This window comes from Schistocerca nitens, chromosome 9 (assembly GCF_023898315.1).
Source record: "Schistocerca nitens isolate TAMUIC-IGC-003100 chromosome 9, iqSchNite1.1, whole genome shotgun sequence".
Taxonomy (NCBI): domain Eukaryota; kingdom Metazoa; phylum Arthropoda; class Insecta; order Orthoptera; family Acrididae; genus Schistocerca; species Schistocerca nitens.
Genome location: NC_064622.1, coordinates 4,612,230 through 4,638,151, shown reverse-complemented (window position 1 = coordinate 4,638,151; position 25,922 = coordinate 4,612,230). Strand labels below are relative to the sequence as shown.

At 45.0% G+C, this 25,922-nt stretch overlaps 1 protein-coding gene across 2 annotated transcripts in view; it reads left to right on the top strand.

Moving 5' to 3' along the window:
* The window catches only part of LOC126203220 (cytochrome P450 6k1-like), a 216,657-nt gene that overhangs the window by 120,887 nt on the left and 69,848 nt on the right, over window positions 1-25,922 (top strand). The window lies entirely within an intron of this gene.

The window sequence follows — 25,922 nt, the reverse complement described above, 5'->3', positions numbered from 1 at the left end:
TGAGCTTTTGACAGTTTTTCTAGAGAAGAGATGAAGAGGGGAAACCTTGTCTGCCTTGCGTTGCTGTAGCACCGCTCCCACTGTTTGAAGTGTTTGATGGCATCATAGACCACAAGGAGTTCTCTATCGAAAGTGGAGTATTTCTCCTGAGCTTTTGACAGTTTTTCTAGAGAAGAGATGAAGAGGGGAAACCTTGTCTGCATTGCGTTGCTGTAGTACCGCTCCCACTGTTTGAAGTGTTTGATGGCATCATAGACCACAAGGAGTTCTCTATCGAAAGTGGAGTATTTCTCCTGAGCTTTTGACAGTTTTTCTAGAGAAGAGATGAAGAGGGAAACCTTGTCTGCCTTGCGTTGCTGTAGTACCGCTCCCACTGTTTGAAGTGTTTGATGGCATCATAGACCACAAGGAGTTCTCTATCGAAAGTGGAGTATTTCTCCTGAGCTTTTGACAGTTTTTCTAGAGAAGAGATGAAGAGGGGAAACCTTGTCTGCATTGCGTTGCTGTAGCACGGCTCCCACTGTTTGAAGTGTTTGATGGCATCATAGACCACAAGGAGTTCTCTATCGAAAGTGGAGTATTTCTCCTGAGCTTTTGACAGTTTTTCTAGAGAAGAGATGAAGAGGGGAAACCTTGTCTGCCTTGCGTTGCTGTAGTACCGCTCCCACTGTTTGAAGTGTTTGATGGCATCATAGACCACAAGGAGTTCTCTATCGAAAGTGGAGTATTTCTCCTGAGCTTTTGACAGTTTTTCTAGAGAAGAGATGAAGAGGGGAAACCTTGTCTGCCTTGCGTTGCTGTAGTACCGCTCCCACTGTTTGAAGTGTTTGATGGCATCATAGACCACAAGGAGTTCTCTATCGAAAATGGAGTATTTCTCCTGAGCTTTTGACAGTTTTTCTAGAGAAGAGATGAAGAGGGGAAACCTTGTCTGCCTTGCGTTGCTGTAGTACCGCTCCCACTGTTTGAAGTGTTTGATGGCATCATAGACCACAAGGAGTTCTCTATCGAAAGTGGAGTATTTCTCCTGAGCTTTTGACAGTTTTTCTAGAGAAGAGATGAAGAGGGGAAACCTTGTCTGCCTTGCGTTGCTGTAGTACCGCTCCCACTGTTTGAAGTGTTTGATGGCATCATAGACCACAAGGAGTTCTCTATCGAAAGTGGAGTATTTCTCCTGAGCTTTTGACAGTTTTTCTAGAGAAGAGATGAAGAGGGGAAACCTTGTCTGCATTGCGTTGCTGTAGTACCGCTCCCACTGTTTGAAGTGTTTGATGGCATCATAGACCACAAGGAGTTCTCTATCGAAAGTGGAGTATTTCTCCTGAGCTTTTGACAGTTTTTCTAGAGAAGAGATGAAGAGGGAAACCTTGTCTGCCTTGCGTTGCTGTAGTACCGCTCCCACTGTTTGAAGTGTTTGATGGCATCATAGACCACAAGGAGTTCTCTATCGAAAGTGGAGTATTTCTCCTGAGCTTTTGACAGTTTTTCTAGAGAAGAGATGAAGAGGGGAAACCTTGTCTGCATTGCGTTGCTGTAGCACGGCTCCCACTGTTTGAAGTGTTTGATGGCATCATAGACCACAAGGAGTTCTCTATCGAAAGTGGAGTATTTCTCCTGAGCTTTTGACAGTTTTTCTAGAGAAGAGATGAAGAGGGAAACCTTGTCTGCCTTGCGTTGCTGTAGTACCGCTCCCACTGTTTGAAGTGTTTGATGGCATCATAGACCACAAGGAGTTCTCTATCGAAAGTGGAGTATTTCTCCTGAGCTTTTGACAGTTTTTCTAGAGAAGAGATGAAGAGGGAAACTCTGTCTGCCTTGCGTTGCTGTAGTACCGCTCCCACTGTTTGAAGTGTTTGATGGCATCATAGACCACAAGGAGTTCTCTATCGAAAGTGGAGTATTTCTCCTGAGCTTTTGACAGTTTTTCTAGAGAAGAGATGAAGAGGGGAAACCTTGTCTGCATTGCGTTGCTGTAGCACGGCTCCCACTGTTTGAAGTGTTTGATGGCATCATAGACCACAAGGAGTTCTCTATCGAAAGTGGAGTATTTCTCCTGAGCTTTTGACAGTTTTTCTAGAGAAGAGATGAAGAGGGGAAACCTTGTCTGCCTTGCGTTGCTGTAGTACCGCTCCCACTGTTTGAAGTGTTTGATGGCATCATAGACCACAAGGAGTTCTCTATCGAAAGTGGAGTATTTCTCCTGAGCTTTTGACAGTTTTTCTAGAGAAGAGATGAAGAGGGGAAACCTTGTCTGCCTTGCGTTGCTGTAGTACCGCTCCCACTGTTTGAAGTGTTTGATGGCATCATAGACCACAAGGAGTTCTCTATCGAAAATGGAGTATTTCTCCTGAGCTTTTGACAGTTTTTCTAGAGAAGAGATGAAGAGGGGAAACCTTGTCTGCCTTGCGTTGCTGTAGTACCGCTCCCACTGTTTGAAGTGTTTGATGGCATCATAGACCACAAGGAGTTCTCTATCGAAAGTGGAGTATTTCTCCTGAGCTTTTGACAGTTTTTCTAGAGAAGAGATGAAGAGGGGAAACCTTGTCTGCCTTGCGTTGCTGTAGTACCGCTCCCACTGTTTGAAGTGTTTGATGGCATCATAGACCACAAGGAGTTCTCTATCGAAAGTGGAGTATTTCTCCTGAGCTTTTGACAGTTTTTCTAGAGAAGAGATGAAGAGGGGAAACCTTGTCTGCCTTGCGTTGCTGTAGTACCGCTCCCACTGTTTGAAGTGTTTGATGGCATCATAGACCACAAGGAGTTCTCTATCGAAAGTGGAGTATTTCTCCTGAGCTTTTGACAGTTTTTCTAGAGAAGAGATGAAGAGGGAAACCTTGTCTGCCTTGCGTTGCTGTAGTACCGCTCCCACTGTTTGAAGTGTTTGATGGCATCATAGACCACAAGGAGTTCTCTATCGAAAGTGGAGTATTTCTCCTGAGCTTTTGACAGTTTTTCTAGAGAAGAGATGAAGAGGGGAAACCTTGTCTGCATTGCGTTGCTGTAGCACGGCTCCCACTGTTTGAAGTGTTTGATGGCATCATAGACCACAAGGAGTTCTCTATCGAAAGTGGAGTATTTCTCCTGAGCTTTTGACAGTTTTTCTAGAGAAGAGATGAAGAGGGAAACCTTGTCTGCCTTGCGTTGCTGTAGTACCGCTCCCACTGTTTGAAGTGTTTGATGGCATCATAGACCACAAGGAGTTCTCTATCGAAAGTGGAGTATTTCTCCTGAGCTTTTGACAGTTTTTCTAGAGAAGAGATGAAGAGGGAAACCTTGTCTGCCTTGCGTTGCTGTAGTACCGCTCCCACTGTTTGAAGTGTTTGATGGCATCATAGACCACAAGGAGTTCTCTATCGAAAGTGGAGTATTTCTCCTGAGCTTTTGACAGTTTTTCTAGAGAAGAGATGAAGAGGGGAAACCTTGTCTGCATTGCGTTGCTGTAGCACGGCTCCCACTGTTTGAAGTGTTTGATGGCATCATAGACCACAAGGAGTTCTCTATCGAAAGTGGAGTATTTCTCCTGAGCTTTTGACAGTTTTTCTAGAGAAGAGATGAAGAGGGGAAACCTTGTCTGCCTTGCGTTGCTGTAGTACCGCTCCCACTGTTTGAAGTGTTTGATGGCATCATAGACCACAAGGAGTTCTCTATCGAAAGTGGAGTATTTCTCCTGAGCTTTTGACAGTTTTTCTAGAGAAGAGATGAAGAGGGGAAACCTTGTCTGCCTTGCGTTGCTGTAGTACCGCTCCCACTGTTTGAAGTGTTTGATGGCATCATAGACCACAAGGAGTTCTCTATCGAAAATGGAGTATTTCTCCTGAGCTTTTGACAGTTTTTCTAGAGAAGAGATGAAGAGGGGAAACCTTGTCTGCGTTGCGTTGCTGTAGTACCGCTCCCACTGTTTGAAGTGTTTGATGGCATCATAGACCACAAGGAGTTCTCTATCGAAAGTGGAGTATTTCTCCTGAGCTTTTGACAGTTTTTCTAGAGAAGAGATGAAGAGGGGAAACCTTGTCTGCCTTGCGTTGCTGTAGTACCGCTCCCACTGTTTGAAGTGTTTGATGGCATCATAGACCACAAGGAGTTCTCTATCGAAAGTGGAGTATTTCTCCTGAGCTTTTGACAGTTTTTCTAGAGAAGAGATGAAGAGGGGAAACCTTGTCTGCCTTGTGTTGCTGTAGTACCGCTCCCACTGTTTGAAGTGTTTGATGGCATCATAGACCACAAGTAGTTCTCTATCGAAAGTGGAGTATTTCTCATGAGCTTTTGACAGTTTTTCTAGAGAAGAGATGAAGAGGGGAAACCTTGTCTGCCTTGCGTTGCTGTAGTACCGCTCCCACTGTTTGAAGTGTTTGATGGCATCATAGACCACAAGGAGTTCTCTTCTCTATCGAAAGTGGAGTATTTCTCCTGAGCTTTTGACAGTTTTTCTAGAGAAGAGATGAAGAGGGGAAACCTTGTCTGCCTTGCGTTGCTGTAGTACCGCTCCCACTGTTTGAAGTGTTTGATGGCATCGTAGACCACAAGGAGTTCTCTATCAAAAGTGGAGTATTTCTCCTGAGCTTTTGACAGTTTTTCTAGAGAAGAGATGAAGAGGGGAAACCTTGTCTGCCTTGCGTTGCTGTAGTACCGCTCCCACTGTTTGAAGTGTTTGATGGCATCATAGACCACAAGGAGTTCTCTTCTCTATCGAAAGTGGAGTATTTCTCCTGAGCTTTTGACAGTTTTTCTAGAGAAGAGATGAAGAGGGGAAACCTTGTCTGCCTTGCGTTGCTGTAGTACCACTCCCACTGTTTGAAGTGTTTGATGGCATCGTAGACCACAAGGAGTTCTCTATCGAAAGTGGAGTATTTCTCCTGAGCTTTTGACAGTTTTTCTAGAGAAGAGATGAAGAGGGGAAACCTTGTCTGCCTTGCGTTGCTGTAGTACCGCTCCCACTGTTTGAAGTGTTTGATGGGATCATAGACCACAAGGAGTTCTCTATCGAAAGTGGAGTATTTCTCCTGAGCTTTTGATAGTTTTTCTAGAGAAGAGATGAAGAGGGGAAACCTTGTCTGCCTTGCGTTGCTGTAGTACCGCTCCCACTGTTTGAAGTGTTTGATGGCATCATAGACCACAAGGAGTTCTCTATCGAAAGTGGAGTATTTCTCCTGAGCTTTTGACAGTTTTTCTAGAGAAGAGATGAAGAGGGGAAACCTTGTCTGCCTTGCGTTGCTGTAGTACCGCTCCCACTGTTTGAAGTGTTTGATGGCATCATAGACCACAAGGAGTTCTCTATCGAAAGTGGAGTATTTCTCCTGAGCTTTTGACAGTTTTTCTAGAGAAGAGATGAAGAGGGGAAACCTTGTCTGCCTTGCGTTGCTGTAGTACCGCTCCCACTGTTTGAAGTGTTTGATGGCATCATAGACCACAAGGAGTTCTCTATCGAAAGTGGAGTATTTCTCCTGAGCTTTTGACAGTTTTTCTAGAGAAGAGATGAAGAGGGGAAACCTTGTCTGCCTTGCGTTGCTGTAGCACCGCTCCCACTGTTTGAAGTGTTTGATGGCATCATAGACCACAAGGAGTTCTCTATCGAAAGTGGAGTATTTCTCCTGAGCTTTTGACAGTTTTTCTAGAGAAGAGATGAAGAGGGGAAACCTTGTCTGCCTTGCGTTGCTGTAGTACCACTCCCACTGTTTGAAGTGTTTGATGGCATCGTAGACCACAAGGAGTTCTCTATCGAAAGTGGAGTATTTCTCCTGAGCTTTTGACAGTTTTTCTAGAGAAGAGATGAAGAGGGGAAACCTTGTCTGCCTTGCGTTGCTGTAGTACCACTCCCACTGTTTGAAGTGTTTGATGGCATCGTAGACCACAAGGAGTTCTCTATCGAAAGTGGAGTATTTCTCCTGAGCTTTTGACAGTTTTTCTAGAGAAGAGATGAAGAGGGGAAACCTTGTCTGCCTTGCGTTGCTGTAGTACCGCTCCCACTGTTTGAAGTGTTTGATGGCATCATAGACCACAAGGAGTTCTCTTCTCTATCGAAAGTGGAGTATTTCTCCTGAGCTTTTGACAGTTTTTCTAGAGAAGAGATGAAGAGGGGAAACCTTGTCTGCCTTGCGTTGCTGTAGTACCGCTCCCACTGTTTGAAGTGTTTGATGGCATCATAGACCACAAGGAGTTCTCTATCGAAAGTGGAGTATTTCTCCTGAGCTTTTGACAGTTTTTCTAGAGAAGAGATGAAGAGGGGAAACCTTGTCTGCCTTGCGTTGCTGTAGTACCGCTACCACTGTTTGAAGTGTTTGATGGCATCATAGACCACAAGGAGTTCTCTTCTCTATCGAAAGTGGAGTATTTCTCCTGAGCTTTTGACAGTTTTTCTAGAGAAGAGATGAAGAGGGGAAACCTTGTCTGCCTTGCGTTGCTGTAGTACCGCTCCCACTGTTTGAAGTGTTTGATGGCATCGTAGACCACAAGGAGTTCTCTATCGAAAGTGGAGTATTTCTCCTGAGATTTTGACAGTTTTTCTAGAGAAGAGATGAAGAGGGGAAACCTTGTCTGCCTTGCGTTGCTGTAGTACCGCTCCCACTGTTTGAAGTGTTTGATGGCATCATAGACCACAAGGAGTTCTCTATCGAAAGTGGAGTATTTCTCCTGAGCTTTTGACAGTTTTTCTAGAGAAGAGATGAAGAGGGGAAACCTTGTCTGCCTTGCGTTGCTGTAGTACCGCTCCCACTGTTTGAAGTGTTTGATGGCATCATAGACCACAAGGAGTTCTCTATCGAAAGTGGAGTATTTCTCCTGAGCTTTTGACAGTTTTTCTAGAGAAGAGATGAAGAGGGGAAACCTTGTCTGCCTTGCGTTGCTGTAGCACCGCTCCCACTGTTTGAAGTGTTTGATGGCATCATAGACCACAAGGAGTTCTCTATTGAAAGTGGAGTATTTCTCCTGAGCTTTTGACAGTTTTTCTAGAGATGAGATGAAGAGGGGAAACCTTGTCTGCCTTGCGTTGCTGTAGTACCGCTCCCACTGTTTGAAGTGTTTGATGGCATCATAGACCACAAGGAGTTCTCTTCTCTATCGAAAGTGGAGTATTTCTCCTGAGCTTTTGACAGTTTTTCTAGAGAAGAGATGAAGAGGGCAACCTTGTCTGCCTTGCGTTGCTGTAGTACCACTCCCACTGTTTGAACTGTTTGATGGCATCGTAGACCACAAGGAGTTCTTTATCGAAAGTGGAGTATTTCTCCTGAGCTTTTGACAGTTTTTCTAGAGAAGAGATGAAGAGGGGAAACCTTGTCTGCCTTGCGTTGCTGTAGTACCACTCCCACTGTTTGAAGTGTTTGATGGCATCGTAGACCACAAGGAGTTCTCTATCGAAAGTGGAGTATTTCTCCTGAGCTTTTGACAGTTTTTCTAGAGAAGAGATGAAGAGGGGAAACCTTGTCTGCCTTGCGTTGCTGTAGTACTGCTCCCACTGTTTGAAGTGTTTGATGGCATCATAGACCACAAGGAGTTCTCTATCGAAAGTGGAGTATTTCTCCTGAGCTTTTGACAGTTTTTCTAGAGAAGAGATGAAGAGGGGAGACCTTGTCTGCCTTGCGTTGCTGTAGTACCGCTCCCACAGTTTGAAGTGTTTGATGGCCTCATAGACCACAAGGAGTTCTCTATCGAAAGTGGAGTATTTCTCCTGAGCTTTTGACAGTTTTTCTAGAGAAGAGATGAAGAGGGGAAACCTTGTCTGCCTTGCGTTGCTGTAGTACCGCTCCCACTGTTTGAAGTGTTTGATGGCATCATAGACCACAAGGAGTTCTCTTCTCTATCGAAAGTGGAGTATTTCTCCTGAGCTTTTGACAGTTTTTCTAGAGAAGAGATGAAGAGGGGAAACCTTGTCTGCCTTGCGTTGCTGTAGTACCGCTCCCACTGTTTGAAGTGTTTGATGGCATCATAGACCACAAGGAGTTCTCTATCGAAAGTGGAGTATTTCTCCTGAGCTTTTGACAGTTTTTCTAGAGAAGAGATGAAGAGGGGAAACCTTGTCTGCCTTGCGTTGCTGTAGTACCACTCCCACTGTTTGAAGTGTTTGATGGCCTCATAGATCACAAGGAGTTCTCTATCGAAAGTGGAGTATTTCTCCTGAGCTTTTGACAGTTTTTCTAGAGAAGAGATGAAGAGGGGAAACCTTGTCTGCCTTGCGTTGCTGTAGCACCGCTCCCACTGTTTGAAGTGTTTGATGGCATCATAGACCACAAGGAGTTCTCTATCGAAAGTGGAGTATTTCTCCTGAGCTTTTGACAGTTTTTCTAGAGAAGAGATGAAGAGGGGAAACCTTGTCTGCCTTGCGTTGCTGTAGTACCACTCCCACTGTTTGAAGTGTTTGATGGCATCGTAGACCACAAGGAGTTCTCTATCGAAAGTGGAGTATTTCTCCTGAGCTTTTGACAGTTTTTCTAGAGAAGAGATGAAGAGGGGAAACCTTGTCTGCCTTGCGTTGCTGTAGTACCACTCCCACTGTTTGAAGTGTTTGATGGCATCGTAGACCACAAGGAGTTCTCTATCGAAAGTGGAGTATTTCTCCTGAGCTTTTGACAGTTTTTCTAGAGAAGAGATGAAGAGGGGAAACCTTGTCTGCCTTGCGTTGCTGTAGTACCGCTCCCACTGTTTGAAGTGTTTGATGGCATCATAGACCACAAGGAGTTCTCTTCTCTATCGAAAGTGGAGTATTTCTCCTGAGCTTTTGACAGTTTTTCTAGAGAAGAGATGAAGAGGGGAAACCTTGTCTGCCTTGCGTTGCTGTAGTACCGCTCCCACTGTTTGAAGTGTTTGATGGCATCATAGACCACAAGGAGTTCTCTATCGAAAGTGGAGTATTTCTCCTGAGCTTTTGACAGTTTTTCTAGAGAAGAGATGAAGAGGGGAAACCTTGTCTGCCTTGCGTTGCTGTAGCACCGCTCCCACTGTTTGAAGTGTTTGATGGCATCATAGACCACAAGGAGTTTTCTATCGAAAGTGGAGTATTTCTCCTGAGTTTTTGACAGTTTTTCTAGAGAAGAGATGAAGAGGGGAAACCTTGTCTGCCTTGCGTTGCTGTAGTACCGCTCCCACTGTTTGAAGTGTTTGATGGCATCATAGACCACAAGGAGTTCTCTATCGAAAGTGGAGTATTTCTCCTGAGCTTTTGACAGTTTTTCTAGAGAAGAGATGAAGAGGGCAAACCTTGTCTGCCTTGCGTTGCTGTAGTATCGCTCCCACTGTTTGAAGTGTTTGATGGCATCATAGACCACAAGGAGTTCTCTATCGAAAGTGGAGTATTTCTCCTGAGCTTTTGACAGTTTTTCTAGAGAAGAGATGAAGAGGGGAAACCTTGTCTGCCTTGCGTTGCTGTAGTACCACTCCCACTGTTTGAAGTGTTTGATGGCATCGTAGACCACAAGGAGTTCTCTATCGAAAGTGGAGTATTTCTCCTGAGCTTTTGACAGTTTTTCTAGAGAAGAGATGAAGAGGGGAAACCTTGTCTGCCTTGCGTTGCTGTAGCACCGCTCCCACTGTTTGAAGTGTTTGATGGCATCATAGACCACAAGGAGTTCTCTATCGAAAGTGGAGTATTTCTCCTGAGCTTTTGACAGTTTTTCTAGAGAAGAGATGAAGAGGGGAAACCTTGTCTGCCTTGCGTTGCTGAAGTACCGCTCCCACTGTTTGAAGTGTTTGATGGCATCATAGACCACAAGGAGTTCTCTATCGAAAGTGGAGTATTTCTCCTGAGCTTTTGACAGTTTTTCTAGAGAAGAGATGAAGAGGGGAAACCTTGTCTGCCTTGCGTTGCTGTAGTACCGCTCCCACTGTTTGAAGTGTTTGATGGCATCATAGACCACAAGGAGTTCTCTATCGAAAGTGGAGTATTTCTCCTGAGCTTTTGACAGTTTTTCTAGAGAAGAGATGAAGAGGGGAAACCTTGTCTGCCTTGCGTTGCTGTAGCACCGCTCCCACTGTTTGAAGTGTTTGATGGCATCATAGACCACAAGGAGTTCTCTATCGAAAGTGGAGTATTTCTCCTGAGCTTTTGACAGTTTTTCTAGAGAAGAGATGAAGAGGGGAAACCTTGTCTGCCTTGCGTTGCTGTAGTACCACTCCCACTGTTTGAAGTGTTTGATGGTATCATAGACCACAAGGAGTTCTCTATCGAAAGTGGAGTATTTCTCCTGAGCTTTTGACAGTTTTTCTAGAGAAGAGATGAAGAGGGGAAACCTTGTCTGCCTTGCGTTGCTGTAGCACCGCTCCCACTGTTTGAAGTGTTTGATGGCATCATAGACCACAAGGAGTTCTCTATCGAAAGTGGAGTATTTCTCCTGAGCTTTTGACAGTTTTTCTAGAGAAGAGATGAAGAGGGGAAACCTTGTCTGCCTTGCGTTGCTGTAGCACCGCTCCCACTGTTTGAAGTGTTTGATGGCATCATAGACCACAAGGAATTCTCTATCGAAAGTGGAGTATTTCTCCTGAGCTTTTCACAGTTTTTCTAGAGAAGAGATGAAGAGGGGAAACCTTGTCTGCCTTGCGTTGCTGTAGTACCGCTCCCACTGTTTGAAGTGTTTGATGGCATCATAGACCACAAGGAGTTCTCTATCGCAAGTGGAGTATTTCTCCAGAGCTTTTGACAGTTTTTCTAGAGAAGAGATGAAGAGGGGAAACCTTGTCTGCCTTGCGTTGCTGTAGTACCGCTCCCACTGTTTGAAGTGTTTGATGGCATCATAGACCACAAGGAGTTCTCTATCGAAAGTGGAGTATTTCTCCTGAGCTTTTGACAGTTTTTCTAGAGAAGAGATGAAGAGGGGAAACCTTGTCTGCCTTGCGTTGCTGTAGTACCGCTCCCACTGCTTGAAGTGTTTGATGGCATCATAGACCACAAGGAGTTCTCTATCGAAAGTGGAGTATTTCTCCTGAGCTTTTGACAGTTTTTCTAGAGAAGAGAAGAAGAGGGGAAACCTTGTCTGCCTTGTGTTGCTGTAGTACCGCTCCCACTGTTTGAAGTGTTTGATGGCATCATAGACCACAAGGAGTTCTCTATCGAAAGTGGAGTATTTCTCCTGAGCTTTTGACAGTTTTTCTAGAGAAGAGATGAAGAGGGGAAACCTTGTCTGCCTTGCGTTGCTGTAGTACCGCTCCCACTGTTTGAAGTGTTTGATGGCATCATAGACCACAAGGAGTTCTCTTCTCTATCGAAAGTGGAGTATTTCTCCTGAGCTTTTGACAGTTTTTCTAGAGAAGAGATGAAGAGGGGAAACCTTGTCTGCCTTGCGTTGCTGTAGTACCGCTCCCACTGTTTGAAGTGTTTGATGGCATCGTAGACCACAAGGAGTTCTCTATCAAAAGTGGAGTATTTCTCCTGAGCTTTTGACAGTTTTTCTAGAGAAGAGATGAAGAGGGGAAACCTTGTCTGCCTTGCGTTGCTGTAGTACCGCTCCCACTGTTTGAAGTGTTTGATGGCATCATAGACCACAAGGAGTTCTCTATCGAAAGTGGAGTATTTCTCCTGAGCTTTTGACAGTTTTTCTAGAGAAGAGATGAAGAGGGGAAACCTTGTCTGCCTTGCGTTGCTGTAGTACCGCTCCCACTGTTTGAAGTGTTTGATGGCATCGTAGACCACAAGGAGTTCTCTATCAAAAGTGGAGTATTTCTCCTGAGCTTTTGACAGTTTTTCTAGAGAAGAGATGAAGAGGGGAAACCTTGTCTGCCTTGCGTTGCTGTAGTACCGCTCCCACTGTTTGAAGTGTTTGATGGCATCATAGACCACAAGGAGTTCTCTTCTCTATCGAAAGTGGAGTATTTCTCCTGAGCTTTTGACAGTTTTTCTAGAGAAGAGATGAAGAGGGGAAACCTTGTCTGCCTTGCGTTGCTGTAGTACCGCTCCCACTGTTTGAAGTGTTTGATGGCATCATAGACCACAAGGAGTTCTCTATCGAAAGTGGAGTATTTCTCCTGAGCTTTTGACAGTTTTTCTAGAGAAGAGATGAAGAGGGGAAACCTTGTCTGCCTTGCGTTGCTGTAGTACCGCTCCCACTGTTTGAAGTGTTTGATGGCATCATAGACCACAAGGAGTTCTCTATCGAAAGTGGAGTATTTCTCCTGAGCTTTTGACAGTTTTTCTAGAGAAGAGATGAAGAGGGGAAACCTTGTCTGCCTTGCGTTGCTGTAGTACCGCTCCCACTGTTTGAAGTGTTTGATGGCATCATAGACCACAAGGAGTTCTCTATCGAAAGTGGAGTATTTCTCCTGAGCTTTTGACAGTTTTTCTAGAGAAGAGATGAAGAGGGGAAACCTTGTCTGCCTTGCGTTGCTGTAGCACCGCTCCCACTGTTTGAAGTGTTTGATGGCATCATAGACCACAAGGAGTTCTCTATCGAAAGTGGAGTATTTCTCCTGAGCTTTTGACAGTTTTTCTAGAGAAGAGATGAAGAGGGGAAACCTTGTCTGCCTTGCGTTGCTGTAGTACCACTCCCACTGTTTGAAGTGTTTGATGGCATCGTAGACCACAAGGAGTTCTCTATCGAAAGTGGAGTATTTCTCCTGAGCTTTTGACAGTTTTTCTAGAGAAGAGATGAAGAGGGGAAACCTTGTCTGCCTTGCGTTGCTGTAGTACCACTCCCACTGTTTGAAGTGTTTGATGGCATCGTAGACCACAAGGAGTTCTCTATCGAAAGTGGAGTATTTCTCCTGAGCTTTTGACAGTTTTTCTAGAGAAGAGATGAAGAGGGGAAACCTTGTCTGCCTTGCGTTGCTGTAGTACCGCTCCCACTGTTTGAAGTGTTTGATGGCATCATAGACCACAAGGAGTTCTCTTCTCTATCGAAAGTGGAGTATTTCTCCTGAGCTTTTGACAGTTTTTCTAGAGAAGAGATGAAGAGGGGAAACCTTGTCTGCCTTGCGTTGCTGTAGTACCGCTCCCACTGTTTGAAGTGTTTGATGGCATCATAGACCACAAGGAGTTCTCTATCGAAAGTGGAGTATTTCTCCTGAGCTTTTGACAGTTTTTCTAGAGAAGAGATGAAGAGGGGAAACCTTGTCTGCCTTGCGTTGCTGTAGTACCGCTCCCACTGTTTGAAGTGTTTGATGGCATCATAGACCACAAGGAGTTCTCTATCGAAAGTGGAGTATTTCTCCTGAGCTTTTGACAGTTTTTCTAGAGAAGAGATGAAGAGGGGAAACCTTGTCTGCCTTGCGTTGCTGTAGTACCGCTCCCACTGTTTGAAGTGTTTGATGGCATCGTAGACCACAAGGAGTTCTCTATCGAAAGTGGAGTATTTCTCCTGAGCTTTTGACAGTTTTTCTAGAGAAGAGATGAAGAGGGGAAACCTTGTCTGCCTTGCGTTGCTGTAGTACCGCTCCCACTGTTTGAAGTGTTTGATGGCATCATAGACCACAAGGAGTTCTCTATCGAAAGTGGAGTATTTCTCCTGAGCTTTTGACAGTTTTTCTAGAGAAGAGATGAAGAGGGGAAACCTTGTCTGCCTTGCGTTGCTGTAGTACCGCTCCCACTGTTTGAAGTGTTTGATGGCATCATAGACCACAAGGAGTTCTCTATCGAAAGTGGAGTATTTCTCCTGAGCTTTTGACAGTTTTTCTAGAGAAGAGATGAAGAGGGGAAACCTTGTCTGCCTTGCGTTGCTGTAGTACCGCTCCCACTGTTTGAAGTGTTTGATGGCATCATAGACCACAAGGAGTTCTCTATCGAAAGTGGAGTATTTCTCCTGAGCTTTTGACAGTTTTTCTAGAGAAGAGATGAAGAGGGGAAACCTTGTCTGCCTTGCGTTGCTGTAGCACCGCTCCCACTGTTTGAAGTGTTTGATGGCATCATAGACCACAAGGAGTTCTCTATCGAAAGTGGAGTATTTCTCCTGAGCTTTTGACAGTTTTTCTAGAGAAGAGATGAAGAGGGGAAACCTTGTCTGCCTTGCGTTGCTGTAGTACCACTCCCACTGTTTGAAGTGTTTGATGGCATCGTAGACCACAAGGAGTTCTCTATCGAAAGTGGAGTATTTCTCCTGAGCTTTTGACAGTTTTTCTAGAGAAGAGATGAAGAGGGGAAACCTTGTCTGCCTTGCGTTGCTGTAGTACCACTCCCACTGTTTGAAGTGTTTGATGGCATCGTAGACCACAAGGAGTTCTCTATCGAAAGTGGAGTATTTCTCCTGAGCTTTTGACAGTTTTTCTAGAGAAGAGATGAAGAGGGGAAACCTTGTCTGCCTTGCGTTGCTGTAGTACCGCTCCCACTGTTTGAAGTGTTTGATGGCATCATAGACCACAAGGAGTTCTCTTCTCTATCGAAAGTGGAGTATTTCTCCTGAGCTTTTGACAGTTTTTCTAGAGAAGAGATGAAGAGGGGAAACCTTGTCTGCCTTGCGTTGCTGTAGTACCGCTCCCACTGTTTGAAGTGTTTGATGGCATCATAGACCACAAGGAGTTCTCTATCGAAAGTGGAGTATTTCTCCTGAGCTTTTGACAGTTTTTCTAGAGAAGAGATGAAGAGCGGAAACCTTGTCTGCCTTGCGTTGCTGTAGTACCGCTCCCACTGTTTGAAGTGTTTGATGGCATCATAGACCACAAGGAGTTCTCTTCTCTATCGAAAGTGGAGTATTTCTCCTGAGCTTTTGACAGTTTTTCTAGAGAAGAGATGAAGAGGGGAAACCTTGTCTGCCTTGCGTTGCTGTAGTACCGCTCCCACTGTTTGAAGTGTTTGATGGCATCGTAGACCACAAGGAGTTCTCTATCGAAAGTGGAGTATTTCTCCTGAGCTTTTGACAGTTTTTCTAGAGAAGAGATGAAGAGGGGAAACCTTGTCTGCCTTGCGTTGCTGTAGTACCGCTCCCACTGTTTGAAGTGTTTGATGGCATCATAGACCACAAGGAGTTCTCTTCTCTATCGAAAGTGGAGTATTTCTCCTGAGCTTTTGACAGTTTTTCTAGAGAAGAGATGAAGAGGGGAAACCTTGTCTGCCTTGCGTTGCTGTAGTACCGCTCCCACTGTTTGAAGTGTTTGATGGCATCATAGACCACAAGGAGTCCTCTATCGAAAGTGGAGTATTTCTCCTGAGCTTTTGACAGTTTTTCTAGAGAAGAGATGAAGAGGGGAAACCTTGTCTGCCTTGCGTTGCTGTAGTACCGCTCCCACTGTTTGAAGTGTTTGATGGCATCGTAGACCACAAGGAGTTCTCTATCGAAAGTGGAGTATTTCTCCTGAGCTTTTGACAGTTTTTCTAGAGAAGAGATGAAGAGGGGAAACCTTGTCTGCCTTGCGTTGCTGTAGTACCGCTCCCACTGTTTGAAGTGTTTGATGGCATCATAGACCACAAGGAGTTCTCTATCGAAAGTGGAGTATTTCTCCTGAGCTTTTGACAGTTTTTCTAGAGAAGAGATGAAGAGGGGAAACCTTGTCTGCCTTGCGTTGCTGTAGTACCGCTCCCACTGTTTGAAGTGTTTGATGGCATCATAGACCACAAGGAGTTCTCTATCGAAAGTGGAGTATTTCTCCTGAGCTTTTGACAGTTTTTCTAGAGAAGAGATGAAGAGGGGAAACCTTGTCTGCCTTGCGTTGCTGTAGCACCGCTCCCACTGTTTGAAGTGTTTGATGGCATCATAGACCACAAGGAGTTCTCTATCGAAAGTGGAGTATTTCTCCTGAGCTTTTGACAGTTTTTCTAGAGAAGAGATGAAGAGGGGAAACCTTGTCTGCCTTGCGTTGCTGTAGTACCACTCCCACTGTTTGAAGTGTTTGATGGCATCATAGACCACAAGGAGTTCTCTATCGAAAGTGGAGTATTTCTCCTGAGCTTTTGACAGTTTTTCTAGAGAAGAGATGAAGAGGGGAAACCTTGTCTGCCTTGCGTTGCTGTAGTACCACTCCCACTGTTTGAAGTGTTTGATGGCATCGTAGACCACAAGGAGTTCTCTATCGAAAGTGGAGTATTTCTCCTGAGCTTTTGACAGTTTTTCTAGAGAAGAGATGAAGAGGGGAAACCTTGTCTGCCTTGCGTTGCTGTAGTACCGCTCCCACTGTTTGAAGTGTTTGATGGCATCATAGACCACAAGGAGTTCTCTTCTCTATCGAAAGTGGAGTATTTCTCCTGAGCTTTTGACAGTTTTTCTAGAGAAGAGATGAAGAGGGGAAACCTTGTCTGCCTTGCGTTGCTGTAGTACCGCTCCCACTGTTTGAAGTGTTTGATGGCATCATAGACCACAAGGAGTTCTCTATCGAAAGTGGAGTATTTCTCCTGAGCTTTTGACAGTTTTTCTAGAGAAGAGATGAAGAGCGGAAACCTTGTCTGCCTTGCGTTGCTGTAGTACCGCTCCCACTGTTTGAAGTGTTTGATGGCATCATAGACCACAAGGAGTTCTCTTCTCTATCGAAAGTGGAGTATTTCTCCTGAGCTTTTGACAGTTTTTCTAGAGAAGAGATGAAGAGGGGAAACCTTGTCTGCCTTGCGTTGCTGTAGTACCGCTCCCACTGTTTGAAGTGTTTGATGGCATCGTAGACCACAAGGAGTTCTCTATCGAAAGTGGAGTATTTCTCCTGAGCTTTTGACAGTTTTTCTAGAGAAGAGATGAAGAGGGGAAACCTTGTCTGCCTTGCGTTGCTGTAGTACCGCTCCCACTGTTTGAAGTGTTTGATGGCATCATAGACCACAAGGAGTTCTCTTCTCTATCGAAAGTGGAGTATTTCTCCTGAGCTTTTGACAGTTTTTCTAGAGAAGAGATGAAGAGGGGAAACCTTGTCTGCCTTGCGTTGCTGTAGTACCGCTCCCACTGTTTGAAGTGTTTGATGGCATCATAGACCACAAGGAGTCCTCTATCGAAAGTGGAGTATTTCTCCTGAGCTTTTGACAGTTTTTCTAGAGAAGAGATGAAGAGGGGAAACCTTGTCTGCCTTGCGTTGCTGTAGTACCGCTCCCACTGTTTGAAGTGTTTGATGGCATCGTAGACCACAAGGAGTTCTCTATCGAAAGTGGAGTATTTCTCCTGAGCTTTTGACAGTTTTTCTAGAGAAGAGATGAAGAGGGGAAACCTTGTCTGCCTTGCGTTGCTGTAGTACCGCTCCCACTGTTTGAAGTGTTTGATGGCATCATAGACCACAAGGAGTTCTCTTCTCTATCGAAAGTGGAGTATTTCTCCTGAGCTTTTGACAGTTTTTCTAGAGAAGAGATGAAGAGGGGAAACCTTGTCTGCCTTGCGTTGCTGTAGTACCGCTCCCACTGTTTGAAGTGTTTGATGGCATCATAGACCACAAGGAGTTCTCTATCGAAAGTGGAGTATTTCTCCTGAGCTTTTGACAGTTTTTCTAGAGAAGAGATGAAGAGGGGAAACCTTGTCTGCCTTGTGTTGCTGTAGCACCGCTCCCACTGTTTGAAGTGTTTGATGGCATCATAGACCACAAGGAGTTCTCTATCGAAAGTGGAGTATTTCTCCTGAGCTTTTGACAGTTTTTCTAGAGAAGAGATGAAGAGGGGAAACCTTGTCTGCCTTGCGTTGCTGTAGTACCGCTCCCACTGTTTGAAGTGTTTGATGGCATCATAGACCACAAGGAGTTCTCTATCGAAAGTGGAGTATTTCTCCTGAGCTTTTGACAGTTTTTCTAGAGAAGAGATGAAGAGGGGAAACCTTGTCTGCCTTGCGTTGCTGTAGTACCACTCCCACTGTTTGAACTGTTTGATGGCATCGTAGACCACAAGGAGTTCTTTATCGAAAGTGGAGTATTTCTCCTGAGCTTTTGACAGTTTTTCTAGAGAAGAGATGAAGAGGGGAAACCTTGTCTGCCTTGCGTTGCTGTAGTACCACTCCCACTGTTTGAAGTGTTTGATGGCATCGTAGACCACAAGGAGTTCTCTATCGAAAGTGGAGTATGTCTCCTGAGCTTTTGACAGTTTTTCTAGAGAAGAGATGAAGAGGGGAAACCTTGTCTGCCTTGCGTTGCTGTAGTACCGCTCCCACTGTTTGAAGTGTTTGATGGCATCATAGACCACAAGGAGTTCTCTATCGAAAGTGGAGTATTTCTCCTGAGCTTTTGACAGTTTTTCTAGAGAAGAGATGAAGAGGGGAAACCTTGTCTGCCTTGCGTTGCTGTAGTACCGCTCCCACTGTTTGAAGTGTTTGATGGCCTCATAGACCACAAGGAGTTCTCTATCGAAAGTGGAGTATTTCTCCTGAGCTTTTGACAGTTTTTCTAGAGAAGAGATGAAGAGGGGAAACCTTGTCTGCCTTGCGTTGCTGTAGTACCGCTCCCACTGTTTGAAGTGTTTGATGGCATCATAGACCACAAGGAGTTCTCTTCTCTATCGAAAGTGGAGTATTTCTCCTGAGCTTTTGACAGTTTTTCTAGAGAAGAGATGAAGAGGGGAAACCTTGTCTGCCTTGCGTTGCTGTAGTACCGCTCCCACAGTTTGAAGTGTTTGATGGCCTCATAGACCACAAGGAGTTCTCTATCGAAAGTGGAGTATTTCTCCTGAGCTTTTGACAGTTTTTCTAGAGAAGAGATGAAGAGGGGAAACCTTGTCTGCCTTGCGTTGCTGTAGTACCGCTCCCACTGTTTGAAGTGTTTGATGGCATCATAGACCACAAGGAGTTCTCTTCTCTATCGAAAGTGGAGTATTTCTCCTGAGCTTTTGACAGTTTTTCTAGAGAAGAGATGAAGAGGGGAAACCTTGTCTGCCTTGCGTTGCTGTAGTACCGCTCCCACTGTTTGAAGTGTTTGATGGCATCATAGACCACAAGGAGTTCTCTATCGAAAGTGGGGTATTTCTCCTGAGCTTTTGACAGTTTTTCTAGAGAAGAGATGAAGAGGGGAAACCTCTTCTGCCTTGCGTTGCTGTAGTACCGCTCCCACTGTTTGAAGTGTTTGATGGCATCATAGACCACAAGGAGTTCTCTATCGAAAGTGGAGTATTTCTCCTGAGCTTTTGACAGTTTTTCTAGAGAAGAGATGAAGAGGGGAAACCTTGTCTGCCTTGCGTTGCTGTAGCACCGCTCCCACTGTTTGAAGTGTTTGATGGCATCATAGACCACAAGGAGTTCTCTATCGAAAGTGGAGTATTTCTCCTGAGCTTTTGACAGTTTTTCTAGAGAAGAGATGAAGAGGGGAAACCTTGTCTGCCTTGCGTTGCTGTAGTACCGCTCCCACTGTTTGAAGTGTTTGATGGCATCATAGACCACAAGGAGTTCTCTATCGAAAGTGGAGTATTTCTCCTGAGCTTTTGACAGTTTTTCTAGAGAAGAGATGAAGAGGGGAAACCTTGTCTGCCTTGCGTTGCTGTAGCACCGCTCCCACTGTTTGAAGTGTTTGATGGCATCGTAAACCACAAGGAGTTCTCTATCGAAAGTGGAGTATTTCTCCTGAGCTTTTGACAGTTTTTCTAGAGAAGAGATGAAGAGGGGAAACCTTGTCTGCCTTGCGTTGCTGTAGTACCGCTCCCACTGTTTGAAGTGTTTGATGGCATCATAGACCACAAGGAGTTCTCTATCGAAAGTGGAGTATTTCTCCTGAGCTTTTGACAGTTTTTCTAGAGAAGAGATGAAGAGGGGAAACCTTGTCTGCCTTGCGTTGCTGTAGTACCGCTCCCACTGTTTGAAGTGTTTGATGGCATCATAGACCACAAGGAGTTCTCTATCGAAAGTGGAGTATTTCTCCTGAACTTTTGACAGTTTTTCTAGAGAAGAGATGAAGAGGGGAAACCTTGTCTGCCTTGCGTTGCTGTAGCACCGCTCCCACTGTTTGAAGTGTTTGATGGCATCATAGACCACAAGGAGTTCTCTATCGAAAGTGGAGTATTTCTCCTGAGCTTTTGACAGTTTTTCTAGAGAAGAGATGAAGAGGGGAAACCTTGTCTGCCTTGCGTTGCTGTAGCACCGCTCCCACTGTTTGAAGTGTTTGATGGCATCATAGACCACAAGGAGTTCTCTATCGAAAGTGGAGTATTTCTCCTGAGCTTTTGACAGTTTTTCTAGAGAAGAGATGAAGAGGGGAAACCTTGTCTGCCTTGCGTTGCTGTAGTACCGCTCCCACTGTTTGAAGTGTTTGATGGCATCATAGACCACAAGGAGTTCTCTATCGAAAGTGGAGTATTTCTCCTGAGCTTTTGACAGTTTTTCTAGAGAAGAGATGAAGAGGGGAAACCTTGTCTGCCTTGCGTTGCTGTAGCACCGCTCCCACTGTTTGAAGTGTTTGATGGCATCATAGACCACAAGGAGTTCTCTATCGAAAGTGGAGTATTTCTCCTGAGCTTTTGACAGTTTTTCTAGAGAAGAGATGAAGAGGGGAAACCTTGTCTGCCTTGCGTTGCTGTAGTACCGCTCCCACTGTTTGAAGTGTTTGATGGCATCATAGACCACAAGGAGTTCTCTATCGAAAGTGGAGTATTTCTCCTGAGCTTTTGACAGTTTTTCTAGAGAAGAGATGAAGAGGGGAAACCTTGTCTGCCTTGCGTTGCTGTAGTACCGCTCCCACTGTTTGAAGTGTTTGATGGCATCATAGACCACAAGGAGTTCTCTATCGAAAGTGGAGTATTTCTCCTGAGCTTTTGACAGTTTTTCTAGAGAAGAGATGAAGAGGGGAAACCTTGTCTGCCTTGCGTTGCTGTAGTACCGCTCCCACTGTTTGAAGTGTTTGATGGCATCATAGACCACAAGGAGTTCTCTATCGAAAGTGGAGTATTTCTCCTGAGCTTTTGACAGTTTTTCTAGAGAAGAGATGAAGAGGGGAAACCTTGTCTGCCTTGCGTTGCTGTAGCACCGCTCCCACTGTTTGAAGAGTTTGATGGCATCATAGACCACAAGGAGTTCTCTATCGAAAGTGAAGTATTTCTCCTGAGCTTTTGACAGTTTTTCTAGAGAAGAGATGAAGAGGGGAAACCTTGTCTGCCTTGCGTTGCTGTAGTACCGCTCCCACTGTTTGAAGTGTTTGATGGCATCATAGACCACAAGGAGTTCTCTATCGAAAGTGGAGTATTTCTCCTGAGCTTTTGACAGTTTTTCTAGAGAAGAGATGAAGAGGGGAAACCTTGTCTGCCTTGTGTTGCTGTAGCACCGCTCCCACTGTTTGAAGTGTTTGATGGCATCATAGACCACAAGGAGTTCTCTATCGAAAGTGGAGTATTTCTCCTGAGCTTTTGACAGTTTTTCTAGAGAAGAGATGAAGAGGGGAAACCTTGTCTGCCTTGCGTTGCTGTAGCACCGCTCCCACTGTTTGAAGTGTTTGATGGCATCATAGACGACAAGGAGTTCTCTATCGAAAGTGGAGTATTTCTCCTGAGCTTTTGACAGTTTTTCTAGAGAAGAGATGAAGAGGGGAAACCTTGTCTGCCTTGCGTTGCTGTAGTACCGCTCCCACTGTTTGAAGTGTTTGATGGCATCATAGACCACAAGGAGTTCTCTATCGAAAGTGGAGTATTTCTCCTGAGCTTTTGACAGTTTTTCTAGAGAAGAGATGAAGAGGGGAAACCTTGTCTGCCTTGCGTTGCTGTAGCACCGCTCCCACTGTTTGAAGTGTTTGATGGCATCATAGACCACAAGGAGTTCTCTATCGAAAGTGGAGTATTTCTCCTGAGCTTTTGACAGTTTTTCTAGAGAAGAGATGAAGAGGGGAAACCTTGTCTGCCTTGCGTTGCTGTAGCACCGCTCCCACTGTTTGAAGTGTTTGATGGCATCATAGACCACAAGGAGTTCTCTATCGAAAGTGGAGTATTTCTCCTGAGCTTTTGACAGTTTTTCTAGAGAAGAGATGAAGAGGGGAAACCTTGTCTGCCTTGCGTTGCTGTAGTACCGCTCCCACTGTTTGAAGTGTTTGATGGCATCATAGACCACAAGGAGTTCTCTATCGAAAGTGGAGTATTTCTCCTGAGCTTTTGACAGTTTTTCTAGAGAAGAGATGAAGAGGGGAAACCTTGTCTGCCTTGCGTTGCTGTAGTACCACTCCCACTGTTTGAAGTGTTTGATGGCATCGTAGACCACAAGGAGTTCTCTATCGAAAGTGGAGTATTTCTCCTGAGCTTTTGACAGTTTTTCTAGAGAAGAGATGAAGAGGGGAAACCTTGTCTGCCTTGCGTTGCTGTAGCACCGCTCCCACTGTTTGAAGTGTTTGATGGCATCATAGACCACAAGGAGTTCTCTATCGAAAGTGGAGTATTTCTCCTGAGCTTTTGACAGTTTTTCTAGAGAAGAGATGAAGAGGGGAAACCTTGTCTGCCTTGCGTTGCTGTAGCACCGCTCCCACTGTTTGAAGTGTTTGATGGCATCATAGACCACAAGGAGTTCTCTGTCGAAAGTGGAGTATTTCTCCTGAGCTTTTGACAGTTTTTCTAGAGAAGAGATGAAGAGGGGAAACCTTGTCTGCCTTGCGTTGCTGTAGTACCGCTCCCACTGTTTGAAGTGTTTGATGGCATCATAGACCACAAGGAGTTCTCTATCGAAAGTGGAGTATTTCTCCTGAGCTTTTGACAGTTTTTCTAGAGAAGAGATGAAGAGGGGAAACCTTGTCTGCCTTGCGTTGCTGTAGCACCGCTCCCACTGTTTGAAGTGTTTGATGGCATCATAGACCACAAGGAGTTCTCTATCGAAAGTGGAGTATTTCTCCTGAGCTTTTGACAGTTTTTCTAGAGAAGAGATGAAGAGGGGAAACCTTGTCTGCCTTGCGTTGCTGTAGCACCGCTCCCACTGTTTGAAGTGTTTGATGGCATCATAGACCACAAGGAGTTCTCTATCGAAAGTGGAGTATTTCTCCTGAGCTTTTGACAGTTTTTCTAGAGAAGAGATGAAGAGGGGAAACCTTGTCTGCCTTGCGTTGCTGTAGTACCGCTCCCACTGTTTGAAGTGTTTGATGGCATCATAGACCACAAGGAGTTCTCTATCGAAAGTGGAGTATTTCTCCTGAGCTTTTGACAGTTTTTCTAGAGAAGAGATGAAGAGGGGAAACCTTGGCTGCCTTGCGTTGCTGTAGTACCGCTCCCACTGTTTGAAGTGTTTGATGGCATCATAGACCACAAGGAGTTCTCTGAAGAAAGTGGAGTATTTCTCCTGAGCTTTTGACAGTTTTTCTAGAGAAGAGATGAAGAGGGGAAACCTTGTCTGCCAAGCGTTGCTGTAGTACCACTCCCACTGTTTGAAGTGTTTGATGGCATCGTAGACCACAAGGAGTTCTCTATCGAAAGTGGAGTATTTCTCCTGAGCTTTTGACAGTTTTTCTAGAGAAGGGATGAAGAGGGGAAACCTTGTCTGCCTTGCGTTGCTGTAGTACCGCTCCCACTGTTTGAAGTGTTTGATGGCATCATAGACCACAAGGAGTTCTCTATCGAAAGTGGAGTATTTCTCCTGAGCTTTTGACAGTTTTTCTAGAGAAGAGATGAAGAGGGGAAACCTTGTCTGCCTTGCGTTGCTGTAGTACCGCTCCCACTGTTTGAAGTGTTTGATGGCATCATAGACCACAAGGAGTTCTCTATCGAAAGTGGAGTATTTCTCCTGAGCTTTTGACAGTTTTTCTAGAGAAGAGATGAAGAGGGGAAACCTTGTCTGCCTTGAGTTGCTGTAGTACCGCTCCCACTGTTTGAAGTGTTTGATGGCATCATAGACCACAAGGAGTTCTCTATCGAAAGTGGAGTATTTCTCCTGAGCTTTTGACAGTTTTTCTAGAGAAGAGATGAAGAGGGGAAACCTTGTCTGCCTTGCGTTGCTGTAGTACCGCTCCCACTGTTTGAAGTGTTTGATGGCATCATAGACCACAAGGAGTTCTCTATCGAAAGTGGAGTATTTCTCCTGAGCTTTTGACAGTTTTTCTAGAGAAGAGATGAAGAGGGGAAACCTTGTCTGCCTTGCGTTGCTGTAGTACCGCTCCCACTGTTTGAAGTGTTTGATGGCATCATAGACCACAAGGAGTTCTCTATCGAAAGTGGAGTATTTCTCCTGAGCTTTTGACAGTTTTTCTAGAGAAGAGATGAAGAGGGGAAACCTTGTCTGCCTTGCGTTGCTGTAGTACCGCTCCCACTGTTTGAAGTGTTTGATGGCATCATAGACCACAAGGAGTTCTCTATCGAAAGTGGAGTATTTCTCCTGAGCTTTTGACAGTTTTTCTAGAGAAGAGATGAAGAGGGGAAACCTTGTCTGCCTTGCGTTGCTGTAGTACCGCTCCCACTGTTTGAAGTGTTTGATGGCATCATAGACCACAAGGAGTTCTCTATCGAAAGTGGAGTATTTCTCCTGAGCTTTTGACAGTTTTTCTAGAGAAGAGATGAAGAGGGGAAACCTTGTCTGCCTTGCGTTGCTGTAGTACCGCTCCCACTGTTTGAAGTGTTTGATGGCATCATAGACCACAAGGAGTTCTCTATCGAAAGTGGAGTATTTCTCCTGAGCTTTTGACAGTTTTTCTAGAGAAGAGATGAAGAGGGGAAACCTCGTCTGCCTTGCGTTGCTGTAGTACCGCTCCCACTGTTTGAAGTGTTTGATGGCATCGTAGACCACAAGGAGTTCCCTATCGAAAGTGGAGTATTTCTCCTGAGCTTTTGACAGTTTTTTTAGAGAAGAGATGAAGAGGGGAAACCTTGTCTGCCTTGCGTTGCTGTAGTACCGCTCCCACTGTTTGAAGTGTTTGATGGCATCATAGACCACAAGGAGTTCTCTATCGAAAGTGGAGTATTTCTCCTGAGCTTTTGACAGTTTTTCTAGAGAAGAGATGAAGAGGGGAAACCTCGTCTGCCTTGCGTTGCTGTAGTACCGCTCCCACTGTTTGAAGTGTTTGATGGCATCATAGACCACAAGGAGTTCTCTATCGAAAGTGGAGTATTTCTCCTGAGCTTTTGACAGTTTTTCTAGAGAAGAGATGAAGAGGGGAAACCTTGTCTGCCTTGCGTTGCTGTAGTACCGCTCCCACTGTTTGAAGTGTTTGATGGCATCATAGACCACAAGGAGTTCTCTATCGAAAGTGGAGTATTTCTCCTGAGCTTTTGACAGTTTTTCTAGAGAAGAGATGAAGAGGGGAAACCTTGTCTGCCTTGCGTTGCTGTAGTACCGCTCCCACTGTTTGAAGTGTTTGATGGCATCATAGACCACAAGGAGTTCTCTATCGATAGTGGAGTATTTCTCCTGAGCTTTTGACAGTTTTTCTAGAGAAGAGATGAAGAGGGGAAACCTTGTCTGCCTTGCGTTGCTGTAGCACCGCTCCCACTGTTTGAAGTGTTTGATGGCATCATAGACCACAAGGAGTTCTCTTCTCTATCGAAAGTGGAGTATTTCTCCTGAGCTTTTGACAGTTTTTCTAGAGAAGAGATGAAGAGGGGAAACCTTGTCTGCCTTGCGTTGCTGTAGTACCGCTCCCACTGTTTGAAGTGTTTGATGGCATCGTAGACCACAAGGAGTTCTCTATCGAAAGTGGAGTATTTCTCCTGAGCTTTTGACAGTTTTTCTAGAGAAGAGATGAAGAGGGGAAACCTTGTCTGCCTTGCGTTGCTGTAGTACCGCTCCCACTGTTTGAAGTGTTTGATGGCATCATAGACCACAAGGAGTTCTCTATCGAAAGTGGAGTATTTCTCCTGAGCTTTTGACAGTTTTTCTAGAGAAGAGATGAAGAGGGGAAACCTTGTCTGCCTTGCGTTGCTGTAGTACCGCTCCCACTGTTTGAAGTGTTTGATGGCATCGTAGACCACAAGGAGTTCTCTATCGAAAGTGGAGTATTTCTCCTGAGCTTTTGACAGTTTTTCTAGAGAAGAGATGAAGAGGGGAAACCTTGTCTGCCTTGCGTTGCTGTAGTACCGCTCCCACTGTTTGAAGTGTTTGATGGCATCGTAGACCACAAGGAGTTCTCTATCGAAAGTGGAGTATTTCTCCTGAGCTTTTGACAGTTTTTCTAGAGAATAGATGAAGAGGGGAAACCTTGTCTGCCTTGCGTTGCTGTAGTACTGCTCCCACTGTTTGAAGTGTTTGATGGCATCA